Raw genomic sequence first — 6,907 nt, forward strand, 5'->3', positions numbered from 1 at the left:
GTAGCAGGAAGTGGAGTCCTTCTATGCAGAATACGTAGGAATGTGGAAGTGCCTTGGAATTGGGTAATGGGTAGAGGCTGAAAGAATGTTGAGGTATATGAAAGAAAGAGCCTAAATTGCTTTGAAGAGACTGTTGGTAGAAATAGAATTGTTAAAAGAGATTCTGGTGAGGGCTCTGAAGGAAGAGGATGATAAAGAAAGCTTCTCTCATCTTAGAGAATACATGTATCCTCGCAAACAGATTGTTGGTAGGAATATCAACATTAGATATGCTTCCAGTGAAGCCACAAAAGAAAATGAGGGGTATGTTATTGGAAATTGAAGGAAAGGCTGTCCTTGTTCATAAGTGGCAGAAAACATGACTGAATTGTGTTCTACTGTTGGGTGGAAGTCAGAACTTCTAAGTGATAAACTTGGATATTTAGCTGAGATTTCCAAGCTAAGTGTTGAAGATGCAGCCTGGTTCCTCCTTGCTGCTTATAGCAAAAGGGGAGAGGAAAGTTATAAATGTGGAAGGAACAATTAAGTAAACAGGAACCGCACTTGATGATTTGTCGATATTCTTAGCCTATCCAGATGGCAAAGAATGTGAAAATTGGGAAATTCAGTGTTAGAAAATCATGCTCTGGTTAGAAGGCCAAGGGTGTGGCTAGATAACCTTTTGCTGAAGAAATTAAGTGTGTGACTCATAGATCTAGCCAACCATCTCAGCAGGAATAAATTCTAAACAAACTAATAGAGTACTAAATAGATATTGTGCTTTGGCTGATTTTTAAAAATTGATATAAACCTTACCTAATGATAGGTAAACCTAGAAATAACTCAGTAGGCGTCTTAAATACCAGCATAAAGATTTTTTGATGTATTTAAAAAAGCAATGAGGAGCCCTTGTAGCTTTTTAAGTGGATTTTCCTTAGATGGCTGATGCAATGAAAACAGTACTTTCTTTTTTTTTTGAGATGAAGTTTCTCTCTGTCGCCCAGGCTGGAATGCAGTGGCCCGATCTTGGCTCACTGCAACCTCTGCCTTTCTGGTTCAAGTGATACTTGTGTCTCAACCTCTGGAGTAGCTGGGATTACAGGTGTGTGCCATCACACCTGGCTAATATAGTGTATTTTTAGTAGAGATGGGGTTTTACCATGTTGCCCAGGCTGGTCTTAAACTCCTGGCCTCAAGTGATGTGCCTCCCTTGTGATAGGATTACAGGTGTGAGCCACAGCGCTGAGTGAAAATAGTACTTTCTAAAGAGAATTCAGGAGCATTGTGCAAACTGAACTGTACTGGAAAGATTCTGCAATTGGGAAAATGCATGTACCTGGGTGGGTTCCATTTTGAGAAATTAGGCCTAAACAATATTTTTTTAGTGTTGTAGTAAACAAAGAAGCCTTCATTTTTCTAATCCCTAATGCACACAAGAGTTGTTTACAAGAATTTAGTCTGGGTATAAATTTCTAAATGTAATGCTGACAGAATCTCTTATCAGATGACATGATTAATGATGTTTTCTTCAGAGTGGCTTCAGTTAGTGTTTATTAAGATGCCTCCCAAATCCTAATTCTATTTCAAAGATAACAGTCAGATGATTTTACTTATGAGTACTCTGTAAGAATGAGAAAAGATAAGGCAGTGATTGAATTGTTTTAAGTAACACATTTTATCCTGATTAATTATCATGCAACTGGTGACTTTCTTCTTCTGTTTTTATATGCATCAGTTTCTTTCTTTTCTACGAAAACCATTAATTTTTTTCCATCTTGATTTCATTGCAAATGCTATATAATGACTGGCATAACTCACTGCTTAGGGCACAGGAAGGGAGTCTCCTTTTTTGTAACATTGAAGAGTCTCCGGTTGTGGGATAGGCAATGAGTAGTGTCTGTTTCACAGACTTAAAATTGTGCTTTTCTTCTTCCTCGCTTACTGATATGGTTTGGCTGTGTCCCCACCCAAATCTCACCTTGAATTTTAACAATCTCCGCATATCAAGACTGGGGCAGGGGGAGACAACTGAATCATACTCTTCTTGTGGTAGTGAATAAGTTTTATGAGATCTGATGGTTTTATAAATGGGAGTTCCCCTGCACAAGCTCTCTTGCCTGCTGCCATGTGAGATGGGACTTTGCTCCTCATTCACTTTCTACCATGATTGTGAGGCCTTCCCAGCCATGTAGAACTTGAGTCTATTAAACCTCTTTCCTTTATAAATTACCCAGCCTCAGATATGTCTTTATTAGCATCATGAGAACTGACTAATACACTTACCATTTGGCTTTTCCTCTTAATAACCTACCAGTTCAGGAAGAAGGGAAACCAGCCCTATGAAGGTCTCCAGGCATAGCATAAGATGCAGGGAAGAACAGCAAGAGCAAAGGCTTTAAGGTGGGAACATGCATGCCTTACAGCAACAGAAAGAAGACCAGTGTGGCTGGAGTAGAGTGAGCAAGAAGCACAGAAGAATGTGATTAAGTCAGCAAGTTGGAGCAGTCAGATAATGTAGATAAGCTATCACACACTCTGAACTTCTCTATCTCCAGTCAGTCACCATCAAATTGACCTTTTTATTTTAATTTTTTTCAAGAGAGGGTCTCACTCTATTACCCAGGCTGGGATGCATTGGTGTAGGTCATGGTTTACTGCAGCCCCAATCTCCCGGACTCAACCAATCCTCCCACCTTGGCCTTCCGAGTAGCTGAGACCACAGGACTATCACCATGCCTGGCTAATTTTTAAATTAGTTTCTTGTGTAGAGAGAGGGGTATCACTATGTTACCCAGACTGGTTTTGAACTCCTGGGCTTAAACAATTCTCCTGCCTCAGCCTTCCAAAGCGATAAGATTTCAGGAGTGTACCACCATACCCAGCCTCGAATTGATCTTTTGTTTCCTCCTTGCCTATTAATGCTCAAGTCTCTACTAGGAAAATTATGTCTTAAATTATTCCTCACTAATACGAATTTTTGTCTTTCACAGGGGCTTTCTGAAAACACTGGCAACTCATACATTACCAAATTTGGCAAGTCATCAAATTCCTGGCCTCCCACTCTTGACTTCCTGAATCTTCAGATAAGAGGATTGGGAAACTATGTATATATACATACATATATATATATATATATATATACACACATACACACACACATATATATATACCTTTTTTTTTTTTTTTTTGAGACGGAGTTTTGCTTTTGTTACCCAGGCAATGGTGTGATCTTGGCTCACTGCAACCTCCACCTCCTGGGTTCAAGTGATTGTCCTGCCTCATTCTCCCAAGTAGCTGGGATTACAGGCATGCGCCACCACGCCCGGCTAATTTTGTATATTTAGTAGAGACAGGGTTGCTCCATGTTGGTCAGGCTGGTCTGGAACTCCCAGCCTCAGGTGTTCTGCCTGCCTCAGCCTCCCAAAGTGCTGGGATTACAGGCATGAGCCACCGTACCCAGCCTGGAAACAATATTTTTAAACAATTGTCTCAATGGTTCTTATGATCAGGCAAGCTTAGGAAACAATAAGCCTCAAAAACAAGACTGATCGAGATAATTTTGAGTGCAGAAGACAGTTTCGAGCACTAACATTCCAAAACACATACTACTTTAATAATACCTGTGGCAGTTCTGGCCAATGCTTGAGCTGCTACTTTCCCCTCCTGTGACCATGGCCTTCATCTCTCATGGACCCTAAAATTCCTTCCTGCTGACTCGAGACATGACCTCAGATTCTTTCTCCATGCAGGTATCCAGGCAGCCACTGTCAATTGATAAGACCTAGCATGGAAGGTGAAACTTAAATGCCATCCTTCTCGTAAGGTTATCCCTAGACCAGAGCTTAGCTGATTTTTATTTGGGAAAATACTAAATTATTATATTTAAAAAAGCTTGGGTTGATCTATGCAGTTAAACTTATTAACTCGGCAATATATACTGATGTAAATGTCGCAACTGCAGTATCTGGAAAAAAATGGATTTCGGTAATTTCTTTTACAAAAGTTTACATATACAGACGTTTATATATACAGAGGGACAGTGAAAACAAAAATGAGTTTTAGAATTAGAGCTTAAGGTTCATTCTGGCTGTGCCAGCTATATTACTGTACAGCTGTATTACAGTCCATTAGCTGTATAGTATTATAATATTAGCTGTGTTACCAGCTATATTACTAACCAATAAATATATGTCTTTGAATCTCTGATTCTTCATTTCTGCAAGAGACAAAATATCTCACACAACTGCTGCAATTTAATATAAACATGTGTGAAACAGCTAGAACAGTTTTGGTCACATTAAGTGGACATGAAATAAAGTCCAGATTTTCTCCTTTTGTTTACTTGAAACAGAAATCTCCCTCCATTAGCTGACTCACTTATAAGACTTTCTGTGTGTGCCTCTATTTGGTTACAGAATTTGGGTGATATAGCATGGGAATTTTAATAGCTATCCTAAAATAGTATTTATGTAAAGTTTAACAATTAATATATAGTCAAACAAGCAAAATATTTGAGTAACCTTTTTAATGTATATGGGCATGTGCCCTAGACTTGTAAGGAAACCATGGAATCAAAGTCCCTTCGAGTTAAAGGGGACCCTCAACATCATCAGTATGGTGTACTGAATTCTCACAGTAGATGAGAAAAGCTGAATTTGGGGCCTCGTTTACAAATATGTTTGTCCTGGAGTTAATAAAGTATTGTCTACAACTAAACTTTATATTTCTTCATTAAAGAGTAATGACTGTGAGTAATGTGCAGTCTTCAATTATTGAAGAAATACTGATTTATATATAATGATAAGGCAGGAAAGTTAAGCTAACCCAAGAAAAACAGATGTAGGAAAAACTTATGCCCAAAAATGTTTTCTAAATAACTCAAGTAATCAGAAATCTAAATAAATAAGAAAATGCATTTCCTAAACATGACAGTTATTCAAAATTATACTGAAGTTGAATGTGTACACCTGACAAGTTTTCCCAAATTTTGTAATTTTGTCTTGCCTCTACTCCTCAAGCATGTGTACTTCCTCAAAACATGTATCAATAGGCCAAAATATCAAAAAGTTAAATTATAGGCTGTTGCTACCTGCCGTATTGCACCAGCTCCAAAGGTCAACCCCTATTTGTTGTCTCTAACCTCCCCTTCCTTGGCTATTCTCAAAGAAACTTTCTAGCTTCTCAACAAATCCTAACAAAAGCAGGATCAAAACCTTTGAATCTGCAACCTGGTGTAGGTTTTAAATTAATCACAGCAATGGGACAGCTACCCACAGTGATGATTCCACATGCCCTCTGTTTCTCCTTTACCACCAATGTGGCTAAGCCCAAGGTCTGCCATATAAGAACCCAGCCTCGGGTGTCTGAGCATTTCTTGGGTTGGCCCCTTCTGATTCCCCCTCTTATGTTAGCTATTAGAATAGCTTTTCCCTTTTATTCACTTTTTTTCTCTGTATTCTATCAGCTCTGTGCCCTCGTCCCCATTTGGACTGTGGCCCTACCATGAGCCCCAGGTAATTTGAAGACCTTAGAAACTTGCTAGTCCTAGTGCCTATGTCCTTTCCTGAGGAGAAGCTGGTTTCTTTTGCACCTACTGCATTGTCACATCTGCTCAACTCTCTTGCATCATTATCTAAATTTCCAGTCATGTATCTGCTCATCAAATCCAGCCTTCTGATGCTGGCAGTTGCTGGTATCATGCCCAAGTTTGCTGTGTCTTTCTGGTGTTCTGCTTTTGGAGCCCCCATCTGACCTCACTGGGCCCACCCTCTCACTTCTCATACCCTAATCTTTGCCACTGTGAGTAACTCTTCATCCAGTTTTGGCCTTGACCAGCTTCCTGCTGAGGTCCCATGTGCTTGCTAACAAGGTTAACCTGTCACTTCTACCTATTCCCTTGCCACTAATACTTATCCACACACTTTCTCCTACATAATGCTGGTAGTAACCTTCAAAGGCATCATTATTCTCATTATTCTGATGTTCAAAAGCCCAATATTCATTTTCTATTGCCTACTGCATTTGAAAAATTCTTCTGTTTGGCTGTTGGGAGGCCGAGGTGGGGGGATTACTTTGGGTCAGGAGTTCGCGACCAGCCTGGCCAACATGGTGAAACCCTGTTTCTACCAAAAATACAAAAAATTAGGCGGGTGTGGCAGCAGATGCCTGTCATCCCAGCTACTCGGAATGCTGAGGAGGAGATCACTTGGACCCGGGAGGCGGAGATTGTAGTGAGCCAAGATCGCAACATTGCACTCCAGCATGGGCAACAAGAGCAAAATTCTGTCTCAAAAAAAAAAAAGAAGAACCTCCCAGTGAAACTATCCTTATAAACTTTATAAAATTAATTAGGGAGGAAGAGAAGAGGAGAAACTAAAATAAACCAAGTTTGCAGCCCATTCAGCATTAATCATTAGCTCAGCTTGCTTTCTGACCTGCTTCCTCCTAGTTGTGTGGTGCCTATTGTCCTAGAATCACATAGACTCTGGATTACAGTTCCCTTAACCGCTCTACAGATAGCAACTTGAATATTATGAAAAGTTAAGTTTTCCCTTTGAGATATTCATTCAGGTCCTGCATACCAGTGAAACTACCGACGTCAGCTGAAGGACCCCATGAGATGCTTACTCACCAAATAATGCAGTTTTCACGTCCTGATGATTTTATACCCCTTACCTGGGCCAATCACTGACCCCAATTTTCAGCCCCTTGCCCACCATGATTCCCTTAAAAACTCCAGCTCTGAACTCCTTCTGAAGATGGATTTGAGGGTCTCCTCCTATGTCCTCACTCAGCCACCCTGTGATTATTAAACTCTTTCTTTGCTGCAAGCCCTTCTGTCTCAGTGTATTGGTTTATAACTGCAGTGGGCATATAAACTTGTTGGCCCCATAAAACCATGGTCTATCCAATCAAATTTCCCAATAAT

The sequence above is a fragment of the Sapajus apella genome, unplaced genomic scaffold (genome assembly GCF_009761245.1).
Source record: "Sapajus apella isolate SASKATOON/1434 unplaced genomic scaffold, GSC_monkey_1.0 scaffold19, whole genome shotgun sequence".
Taxonomy (NCBI): Eukaryota; Metazoa; Chordata; class Mammalia; order Primates; family Cebidae; genus Sapajus; species Sapajus apella.